Source organism: Pseudophryne corroboree, chromosome 4 (genome assembly GCF_028390025.1).
Source record: "Pseudophryne corroboree isolate aPseCor3 chromosome 4, aPseCor3.hap2, whole genome shotgun sequence".
Classification (NCBI taxonomy): Eukaryota; Metazoa; Chordata; class Amphibia; order Anura; family Myobatrachidae; genus Pseudophryne; species Pseudophryne corroboree.
The window spans coordinates 252,758,119-252,770,586 of NC_086447.1; positions in this window are offsets into that span (position 1 = coordinate 252,758,119).

The window sequence follows — 12,468 nt, forward strand, 5'->3', positions numbered from 1 at the left end:
GTAAAAATAATAATAATATGGCCTCCATAGACCGGCAACAAGACCCCCCTTCCTCCCCTCCAGGGACTGATAGCACACAGGCACCACAACCACCACTCCACCACATAGACAGTACACAGGCTGGCACCATGATCATTCCTCACTACCCCCCCCCCACCACGGTCCCTGCACTCATGCTGGTCAAGGAGAGCTTAATTCATTATTAAATACCGGCGCCCACCCGCCCCTGCCATGGACACATCACCTTGCTGCTCTGAAGTCAGTGCTGTGGCAGGGAGTGAAGATACGGAAGACTGCGCCACTACCATGCGCCAGGCTCTCACCTCTCAAGCTCCACCATGGGAGATCAGCCTGAGAGGAGTCCCCCTACATGCCATGATCGGTGGCCAGGGGGGCTTTTAGGTACTCAGATCCCCCCCTGTGTGCGCGTATGCTCGCTCTCCCTAACACTCTCTCTCCTCTTGCACCTCTCTCCCTGACACTGTCTCTTGCTCCTCTCTCTCTCTCTCGCCGATACACTCTTTGTTTCTCTCTCACTCCCCTGTCTATCCTGCTCCCCTAAGGGGAATTGTAGTGGCAGTGGATGGGGATGTATGGGGTCGAGGTGGGTAAAGGGGCCAATAGATTTCTGTGTACTGGGCCCCAATATTTCTTTTGCCGTCCCTGCCTGCTCCCGGGGGCCAGCCTCACCTACACAATGGTGCTTGCCAGTGCTATGCTGCAGTCCCAGGCTCCTCCTTTCCCCATCGCAGCACCTCCGTAAGTGGGACTCCCTGCCTCCATCTACATGGTGCGGCCTCCTGCCCACCGTGGTGCTGCCTCCTTTTCATCCTCATAGTATCGCCTCCACCCCCAGGGGCGCCAAATTGAGGATCTATCTTGCCTCCCCCCCCAACCTATAAATGTTCTGACTCCCCTGCTCCACGTGGATGGTAAAGTATGAAAAAGTAAAAAAGTAATGTCAACCTTTTCATGTGTCGACCTGTCACTCGTCCACCATTTTAATCCTTCTTTACTGTGTCGACAATGTCAATGTCGAGCAATGGTGGTCGACAAATCAACCGTCGACCTTCCATCCGAATATCTTTTATCACATCTTTTCCAACAACTCTAATAAGAACTTTTACTATGCACCATTTCCAAAATAAGAGCCTTTATTCTATAGCCATTTCTTATTCCTTTTTCTTATTCACATTACATGGTTTTGCAGAGTATGTTTATCAATATGACAATCTACCACTGACAGGAGATATAGCTGTAAATCACATTGAGCGGGCAGGATGCAGCCCACAGGGGAGATTTCTATTATGTCACATCAAGGACAGAGTATGGACTTACATCAAACACTGCTCAGCTCCCAAACAATAAACAATACAAATGTATTGTTCACAATAGCACAGGTTGCCACTAATGAAAACACTCTTCACAGCCCTAATGTAAACACTCCAACAGAATAACACTTTGTTCATGGGATGGTGGTAAACGTTTTACAAGATTAAGGATCTACTCATTCTAAAATGGATAATGGTGACATGATGTCTCAGGACATAACAGCCACCCTTCCTTCTCTATACTTTAATATCCTGCTATATCAGGCACATCAGCAGTCTGAATCATAGTACAATAATCTCAGATTTTCCTATAAAGCCCAGTACCCACGGGCCGATGCAGGAGAGATGTGTGCTGAGCGAACCGCTCAGCACACATCTCTCCTGCCGCTCAGCACAGCGCGATCTGTGCTGAGCGTGCGGGGGGAGACGGGGGGGCGCTCACTTCACCCAGTGGGTGAAGTGAGCGACCCGCTAGATTGGCCTGCATGCAGGCCAATCTAGCAGCAGCGATAGCGATGTGCGGGGCCGCGCATCGCTATCGCTGAGGGGGCTACACACGGAGCGATCATGCTGATATTCTAAGCAATCTAGTCAGATTGCTTAGAATATCGCTCCGTGAGTACCCCCCTTAAGGGTAGGCCTGACAAACACTTGTAATATTAGAATTCTATATCTTTTACTTGCAGCAATATCTGGATCATAATTATAAATGTATGACATGTACAATCTATTATCTTAAATTATATTACACCTGTACAAATGTTATCTAAAGAAAGGCTTTCTATATGTGAGATATCTAGTCCCAAGTCAACTCTGTAACTCATCAGTGTCCATCACAGGGATCAGAGGAGTTCAGTATAATAGAGCTCTAATTGTTCTGTCATCCTCTGGGCCCTCCAGTGTAAAGTAAGAGTGTGAAATGACACTTTGGTGTTGGCTGACTTAGCACAGTTAGATCGTTTTCAGTGCAGAAAGTGACCTTCTAGTTGACATTGATTAAAGCAGCTGATGTGAGGAAGTAGAAAACTGAAGGAGATTTCTGGAGGAGAAATATTAGCAGGGCCAGATTAACAATGTGGCAGCTCCAAGCCACCCATTGAAAATAGACCCACAGCATCTCCTGCAATGCAACCAGTGTTGACAGGTAAAAAAAAAAATTCCTGTCACCGCCAACAGCTTAGCTCACTCATCTCCCGGCTGCCCATTCAACCCCACCCCAAAGTGGTTGTCCCGAAGTACCGAACACCCCACTGCAGGCTTGGACTGGGCCACAGGGGTACAGGGGAATCCACCCTGCCGTTCAGCAGCTCCTGATTGGCTGCCAGTCTGTGAGCTCCGATTGGCTCACGGCCGGCTCTGTATTAAGAATATGGCCGCGGGTTGTGGCTCTGCTTCTGTCCCTCCATGGTTGCCCTTCCAATGCGCTCTGTCTCTCCGTGGCTGCCTGCCCCCTGATCCTGACTACAGCCATCAGGGCCCACTCAAAAGGTAAAGTTGGGGAATGCAGGGAAGGGGGGGAGGGGGGAGGAGGAACGGACAGGTGTGTGGTGGGCGGGGCCTGTCTTGTGAGTGTCAGTCCCGGGCCCCATCATTTCTGATGGCAGCCTTGGTTCCCAGTGATTTCTCCACTGCACTTGCTCAGAATCCCAGGAAAATGGTGGCGGCACATTTTTCCCAGTGATTTCTGTAGCGCTGTACACAGCATTCCCAGATATTATTATAGATAGGCAGCTGGTCTGTTCTCCTGAATAGAAGAGGCTAATTTTTTTTATTGTCCCTAGGGAATATTTTAATGACCTAAGGGGTCGCTAATTTTGTAGAGATGAAGCAATGGGGCCATTCATTACAAAGGTAGTACTTTGCCTGTGAGTTTTAACTGCGGCTGCAGTTGCGATGCGGGACTCCAGAAGAGTAAGGGATAAAACATAGGTGTAGTGTGTGCGGAGTGGGTCCCCCCCTGGACCCAGGGGCCTGTATGCACCGCACACATTGCACCCATTATAGAAATGTCATTGATGCAGGAGTATAACAAATGTCTACTGCTTACCTTTCAGTGCTGTGTGGCATGCTGCCCCATATACTTGTATGCAGGAACGGATTGGGAAACAAAAGTGGCCCTGGAAAAATGTCTAAAATGTAGGCGAAGCCAATACCAAAGTAGGTGGGATTAATACTTCAAAATGTTTATGTACATGGAGTTACACCAACAAAAGGCAGAGCATTTTATATTAGCTGGATGTAACCAGTGGCGTAACTACTGCCCCCGCAGCGGCTTGGGGGCGAGGGGCTGCGGAGGCGCCGCCACTGCTTTAGCGCAGATTGACATGCGGACGAGCGTCCGCATGTCAATCTGCTCTCACTAACCCTCCGCTGCTGTGATGGAGGGACACGGAGGGCACAGCGCGCGCCTCTCCTGTGTCCCTCCTGGGTCTCCGGCGGGTCTAATAAAGGAAGTGCCGTTCGTGAGCTCTGATTGGCTCACGAACCGGCACTTCCTTTAACAGACCCGCCGGAGACCCAGGAGGGACACAGGAGAGGCGCGCGCTGCGCCCTACGTGTCCCTCCATCACAAAACAGTGGGGGAGCCGGGGGGGAGGAGCACTGGGGGAGCATATGCGGCACAGGGGGAGGTGGCTTATGTGGCACTGAGGGGGCATATGTGGCACTGGGGGGGGTGTATATGTGTACCTGGCACATGGGGGGGCTATATTTGGCACTGGGGCATGTGAGTACTTGGCACTGTGGGGGAATATCTGGCACTCGGGCCATATGTGGCACTGGGGGGGGTATATGTGTACCTGGCACATGGGGGGGGCTATATTTGGCACTGGGGGCATGTGAGTACTTGGCACTGTGGGGGAATATCTGGCACTGGGGGCATATGTGGCACTGGGGGGTATATGTGTACCTGGCACATGGGGGGGGCTATATTTGGCACTGGGGGCATGTGAGTACCTGGCACTGTGGGGGAATATCTGGCACTGGGGGCATATGTGGCACTGGGAGCACAGCCCTAGCAACAAGCACTACCCCCTAGCAACTAGCATGACACCCAGTGCATGAAACCCCTGGCAACGAGCATGACACCCAGTGCATGAAACCCCTGGCAACGAGCATGACACCCTGAGCATAAAAACCCCTGGCACCGTGCATGGAACCAAGAGCATGAAACCCCTGGCAACGAGCAGGTAATTTAAAAGTAATTAGAAGCCTTACTGTAGGACTTAATGTGTAATGGGCATTACGGTGTGGCATAATGTATCACAGACATTGCGGTGTGTGTCATAATGTGTCACAGGCATTACGGTGTGTGGCATACTATATCACGGGCATTGTGGTATGTGGTATAATGTCTCAGGGGCATTGCAGTGTGGCATAATGTATAACGGTCATTGCGGTGTGTGGCATAGGGTATAACGGGCATTGCGGTATGTGTCACAGGCATTACGGTGTATGGTATACTATATCACGGGCATTGTGATATGTGGTATAATGTCTCAGGGTCATTGCAGTGTGTGGCATAATGTATCACGGACATTGCGGTGTGTGTCATAATGTGTCAGGCATTACGGTGTGTTGTATACTATATCACGGGCATTGTGGTATGTGGTATAATGTCTCAGGGTCATTGCGGTGTGTGTCATAATGTGTCATAGACATTGTATGTGCTATAATGGGGTGGTATTCATCTGACCGCCGGTCAGCTGACCGACAGTCACATGACCTCCTCCACCAGCCCGACGGGTCACTGTCCCGATGGTCGGCATGCCGACCAACAGGGACTATTTCCACTCGTGGGTGTCCACGACACCCATAGAGTGGGAATAGAACCCGTGGCGGCCGCAGGTCACCACCGAGCCCGCAGCGTGGCGAGCGCAGCGTGGCGAGCGCAGCGAGCCCGCAAGGGGCTTGCTGCACTCGCCCCTCCCCGCCGGGATCCCGGCGTCGGTATGCTGCCGGGATCCCGGCGTCGGTAAGCTGACCAGTGATCAGGAGACCGCCGGTCAGCCGTACTACACCCCTATAATGTATCAGGGGCATTGCAGTGTGTAGCATAATGTATAACGGGCATTGCGATTCCTGTCATAATGTGTCACAGGCATTACGGTGTGTGGCATAATGTGTCGGGGGCATTACGGTGTGTGCATATTGTGTCATGTGCATTATTGTGTGCGGCATAATGTCTAAGGGCCATTTTAGTATGTGACGTAATATATACTGGGCATTACTATAAGGAGGAAAAATGACAAATAATGTAAGGGGCATGAATCAGGATTATTTTTCTTTCCTGTGGTGGCCAACGTCTGGGTGTGCAGGTTGCAAAACTGGGGTATAAGGTAGTCCTCTTCCTGCAATGCCACGCCCCTTTATGCGAAGCCACGCCCATTTCAATGAAGCCACACACCCTTTTTTTGCGGCGCGCGCATGTTTTTCCCTTTACTAGTGCCAATTATGGGGGATGGGCGGATGGGGGGGGGCGAAGAATTTTTTGGCTTTGGGGAGAAAAATTTCTAATTACGCCACTGGATGTAACACATTCAAAAGTTTAGAAAGTATTGTGTTGTAGCAGAAGTAGTTAAGAAATTAAAACTGGGGTGACATTTAATCCTCTGCAAACTCACTAAATAAATTGTAAAGTAAAATTCTGTTACAGTGGTGGCTACCAATCATAAAACAAGCAGACAATCAGAAGCCATATACAGTAACTGAACTAAGGATAACATATAAGCCCAATTTACCGAACTTCATACTTGACAAAATGTATCAATAAGAAACTTTTTGGACAAGGCGTGTCATATAAAAAAAAACTGATACTCTAATGCACTGTGATTCAAGAAAGTTTGGGAACCTCTGCTTTTTGCATCACACAGTCCACGCTGTTTAAGCAGTTTAGTATTAAAAAACTTTCTTCCCCCATTACAGAATAGCCCCCCCCCTCCCTACAGAAAATCGCCTAAGGCCCATACACACGGTGAGATTCGGGCTATGCCCGATTCTCACTATGCGACAGGGGCTAGATCGGGACATAGCCAGTATCGCGAGCACACTCATTATGTGCTTGCGATACCGACTATGTGCGATTTTGGCTAAGTGTCAGTTTTGACTATCTCTTCTATAGATATAGTCGAAATTGACTTACCTGCACAGTCTATCTATTCTTGCGATGCCGACCACGCGGGGCCGCGCATCGGCATCGAATCGGGATCGCAAAGTGAAAGTCACCTTGCGATCTGCACTACCGTTTCTTACGATTTTGACTATATAGTCAAAATTGTAAGAAAATATCTCACCGTGTGTACACACCACTAGACAGATCTCCATACATAGCATACTCATAATCAACTACGCATAGCATATAAATAACCAACAATACATAGCATATACGTGGCATAACCCTAAAAAACCTGACACAGGGCAGGATTTACCAAAGGATCACGGTACATCCTGCCACTTATCGCACTGATACTAATCGCATATGTGCTAACATATGTGATTAGTATCACAAAGGACAGCTCTCCCATTTTTGAATCTATGACCTGGGAGTCTGTCTGCACATGCGCAGACAGGCAGCAGCTGTGTGGGATGTTGGGAGGGTTGTGTGACAGAACCCTCCCACATCGCATTGCGGAAGTAGCCCCGTAGGCTTCTACAGGATAATAAACTGAATAACCCCTTGCGCTATTTAATTAGAGGCAACATGACATGAATACACTCAATAAAATAATTATAAGATAATTTTAATATCTAAAAAATCAATCATGTATAGGTTACATAGACATAATCATAAAAAATTGAGTTAATTAGTATGCGCATACAAGTAAAAAAGCTGAATGTTAAACCTACTAATTGAGACGGACCAACACCTTTCTCTCTCCAAGCGATCCAAGGTGTGTGTATGAGAGCCAGACACAGTGGGAGACGGAGGACGCCACTTACGGACTGTGGAAGACGGGAGCTTTCTTCTAGAGATGAGCGCCTGAAATTTTTCGGGTTTTGTGTTTTGGTTTTGGGTTCGGTTCCGCGGCCGTGTTTTGGGTTCGAACGCGTTTTGGCAAAACCTCACCGAATTTTTTTTGTCGGATTCGGGTGTGTTTTGGATTCGGGTGTTTTTTTCAAAAAACACTAAAAAACAGCTTAAATCATAGAATTTGGGGGTCATTTTGATCCCAAAGTATTATTAACCTCAAAAACCATAATTTACACTCATTTTCAGTCTATTCTGAATACCTCACACCTCACAATATTATTTTTAGTCCTAAAATTTGCACCGAGGTCGCTGTGTGAGTAAGATAAGCGACCCTAGTGGCCGACACAAACACCGGGCCCATCTAGGAGTGGCACTGCAGTGTCACGCAGGATGTCCCTTCCAAAAAACCCTCCCCAAACAGCACATGACGCAAAGAAAAAAAGAGGCGCAATGAGGTAGCTGTGTGAGTAAGATTAGCGACCCTAGTGGCCGACACAAACACCGGGCCCATCTAGGAGTGGCACTGCAGTGTCACGCAGGATGTCCCTTCCAAAAAACCCTCCCCAAACAGCACATGACGCAAAGAAAAAAAGAGGCGCAATGAGGTAGCTGACTGTGTGAGTAAGATTAGCGACCCTAGTGGCCGACACAAACACCGGGCCCATCTAGGAGTGGCACTGCAGTGTCACGCAGGATGTCCCTTCCAAAAAACCCTCCCCAATCAGCACATGATGCAAAGAAAAAGAATAGAAAAAAGAGGTGCAAGATGGAATTGTCCTTGGGCCCTCCCACCCACCCTTATGTTGTATAAACAAAACAGGACATGCACACTTTAACCAACCCATCATTTCAGTGACAGGGTCTGCCACACGACTGTGACTGATATGACGGGTTGGTTTGGACCCCCCCCAAAAAAGAAGCAATTAATCTCTCCTTGCACAAACTGGCTCTACAGAGGCAAGATGTCCACCTCATCTTCACCCTCCGATATATCACCGTGTACATCCCCCTCCTCACAGATTATCAATTCGTCCCCACTGGAATCCACCATCTCAGCTCCCTGTGTACTTTGTGGAGGCAATTGCTGCTGGTCAATGTCTCCGCGGAGGAATTGATTATAATTCATTTTAATGAACATCATCTTCTCCACATTTTCTGGATGTAACCTCGTACGCCGATTGCTGACAAGGTGAGCGGCGGCACTAAACACTCTTTCGGAGTACACACTTGTGGGAGGGCAACTTAGGTAGAATAAAGCCAGTTTGTGCAAGGGCCTCCAAATTGCCTCTTTTTCCTGCCAGTATAAGTACGGACTGTGTGACGTGCCTACTTGGATGCGGTCACTCATATAATCCTCCACCATTCTATCAATGTTGAGAGAATCATATGCAGTGACAGTAGACGACATGTCCGTAATCGTTGTCAGGTCCTTCAGTCCGGACCAGATGTCAGCATCAGCAGTCGCTCCAGACTGCCCTGCATCACCGCCAGCGGGTGGGCTCGGAATTCTGAGCCTTTTCCTCGCACCCCCAGTTGCGGGAGAATGTGAAGGAGGAGATGTTGACAGGTCGCGTTCCGCTTGACTTGACAATTTTGTCACCAGCAGGTCTTTCAACCCCAGCAGACTTGTGTCTGCCGGAAAGAGAGATCCAAGGTAGGCTTTAAATCTAGGATCGAGCACGGTGGCCAAAATGTAGTGCTCTGATTTCAACAGATTGACCACCCGTGAATCCTTGTTAAGCGAATTAAGGGCTGCATCCACAAGTCCCACATGCCTAGCGGAATCGCTCCGTGTTAGCTCCTCCTTCAATGTCTCCAGCTTCTTCTGCAAAAGCCTGATGAGGGGAATGACCTGACTCAGGCTGGCAGTGTCTGAACTGACTTCACGTGTGGCAAGTTCAAAGGGCATCAGAACCTTGCACAACGTTGAAATCATTCTCCACTGCACTTGAGACAGGTGCATTCCACCTCCTATATCGTGCTCAATTGTATAGGCTTGAATGGCCTTTTGCTGCTCCTCCAACCTCTGAAGCATATAGAGGGTTGAATTCCACCTCGTTACCACTTCTTGCTTCAGATGATGGCAGGGCAGGTTCAGTAGTTTTTGGTGGTGCTCCAGTCTTCTGTACGTGGTGCCTGTACGCCGAAAGTGTCCCGCAATTTTTCTGGCCACCGACAGCATCTCTTGCACGCCCCTGTCGTTTTTTAAAAAATTCTGCACCACCAAATTCAAGGTATGTGCAAAACATGGGACGTGCTGGAATTTGCCCATATTTAATGCACACACAATATTGCTGGCGTTGTCCGATGCCACAAATCCACAGGAGAGTCCAATTGGGGTAAGCCATTCCGCGATGATCTTCCTCAGTTGCCGTAAGAGGTTTTCAGCTGTGTGCGTATTCTGGAAACCGGTGATACAAAGCGTAGCCTGCCTAGGAAAGAGTTGGCGTTTGCGAGATGCTGCTACTGGTGCCGCCGCTGCTGTTCTTGCGGCGGGAGTCCATACATCTACCCAGTGGGCTGTCACAGTCATATAGTCCTGACCCTGCCCTGCTCCACTTGTCCACATGTCCGTGGTTAAGTGGACATTGGGTACAGCTGCATTTTTTAGGACACTGGTGACTCTTTTTCTGAGGTCTGTGTACATTTTCGGTATCGCCTGCCTAGAGAAATGGAACCTAGATGGTATTTGGTACCGGGGACACAGTACCTCCAACAAGTCTCTAGTTGGCTCTGCAGTAATGATGGATACCGGAACCACGTTTCTCACCACCCAGGATGCCAAGGCCTCAGTTATCCGCTTTGCAGTAGGATGACTGCTGTGATATTTCATCTTCCTCGCAAAGGACTGTTGAACAGTCAATTGCTTACTGGAAGTAGTACAAGTGGGCTTACGACTTCCCCTCTGGGATGACCATCGACTCCCAGCGGCAACAACAGCAGCGCCAGCAGCAGTAGGCGTTACACGCAAGGATGCATCGGAGGAATCCCAGGCAGGAGAGGACTCGTCAGAATTGCCAGTGACATGGCCTGCAGGACTATTGGCATTCCTGGGGAAGGAGGAAATTGACACTGAGGGAGTTGGTGGGGTGGTTTGCGTGAGCTTGGTTACAAGAGGAAGGGATTTACTGGTCAGTGGACTGCTTCCGCTGTCACCCAAAGTTTTTGAACTTGTCACTGACTTATTATGAATGCGCTGCAGGTGACGTATAAGGGAGGATGTTCCGAGGTGGTTAACATCCTTACCCCTACTTATTACAGCTTGACAAAGGGAACACACGGCTTGACACCTGTTGTCCGCATTTCTGGTGAAATACCTCCACACCGAAGAGCTGATTTTTTTGGTATTTTCACCTGGCATGTCAACGGCCATATTCCTCCCACGGACAACAGGTGTCTCCCCGGGTGCCTGACTTAAACAAACCACCTCACCATCAGAATCCTCCTGGTCAATTTCCTCCCCAGCGCCAGCAACACCCATATCCTCCTCATCCTGGTGTACTTCAACACTGACATCTTCAATCTGACTATCAGGAACTGGACTGCGGGTGCTCCTTCCAGCACTTGCAGGGGGCGTGCAAATGGTGGAAGGCGCATGCTCTTCACGTCCAGTGTTGGGAAGGTCAGGCATCGCAACCGACACAATTGGACTCTCCTTGTGGATTTGGGATTTCGAAGAATGCACAGTTCTTTGCTGTGCTGCTTTTGCCAGCTTGAGTCTTTTCATTTTTCTAGCGAGAGGCTGAGTGCTTCCATCCTCATGTGAAGCTGAACCACTAGCCATGAACATAGGCCAGGGCCTCAGCCGTTCCTTGCCACTCCGTGTGGTAAATGGCATATTGGCAAGTTTACGCTTCTCCTCCGACAATTTTATTTTAGGTTTTGGAGTCCTTTTTTTTCTGATATTTGGTGTTTTGGATTTGACATGCTCTGTACTATGACATTGGGCATCGGCCTTGGCAGACGACGTTGCTGGCATTTCATCGTCTCGGCCATGACTAGTGGCAGCAGCTTCAGCACGAGGTGGAAGTGGATCTTGATCTTTCCCTAATTTTGGAACCTCAACATTTTTGTTCTCCATATTTTAATAGGCACAACTAAAAGGCACCTCAGGTAAACAATGGAGATGGATACTAGTATACAATTATGGACTGCCTGCCGACTGCAGACACAGAGGTAGCCACAGCCGTGAACTACCGTACTGTACTGTGTCTGCAGCTAATATAGACTGGTTGATAAAGAGAAGATGTCTATGTAACTATGTATGTATAAAGAAGACTGAAAAAAATCCACGGTTAGGTGGTATACAATTATGGACGGACTGCCTGCCGAGTGCAGACACAGAGGTAGCCACAGCCGTGAACTACCGTACTGTACTGTGTCTGCAGCTAATATAGACTGGTTGATAAAGAGAAGATGTCTATTTAACTATGTATGTATAAAGAAGAATGAAAAAAATCCACGGTTAGGTGGTATTACAATTATGGACGGACTGCCTGCCGAGTGCAGAGACACAGAGGTAGCCACAGCCGTGAACTACCGTACTGTGTCTGCTGCGACTGGATGATAAATGATATAAAAAATATATATATATCACTACTGCAGCCGGACAGGTATATATTATATATTATATAATGACGGACCTGCTGGACACTGTCTGTCAGCAGAATGAGTTTTATTTTTATAGAATAAAAAAAAAAAAAACACACAAGTGAAGTCACACGACGAGTGTTTAACTTTTTCAGGCAATCACAATATAAGTATACTACTAACTATACTGGTGGTCAGTGTGGTCAGGTCACTGGTCAGTCACACTGGCAGTGGCACTCCTGCAGCAAAAGTGTGCACTGTTTAATTTTAATATAATATGTACTCCTGGCTCCTGCTATAACCTATAACTGGCACTGCAGTAGTGCTCCCCAGTCTCCCCCACAATTATAAGCTGTGTGAGCTGAGCAGTCAGACAGATATATAATATATATAGATGATGCAGCACACTGGCCTGAGCCTGAGCAGTGCACACAGATATGGTATGTGACTGACTGAGTCACTGTGTGTATCGCTTTTTTCAGGCAGAGAACGGATATATTAAATAAACTGCACTGTGTGTCTGGTGGTCACTCACTATATAATATATTATGTACTCCTGGCTCCTGCTATAACCTATAA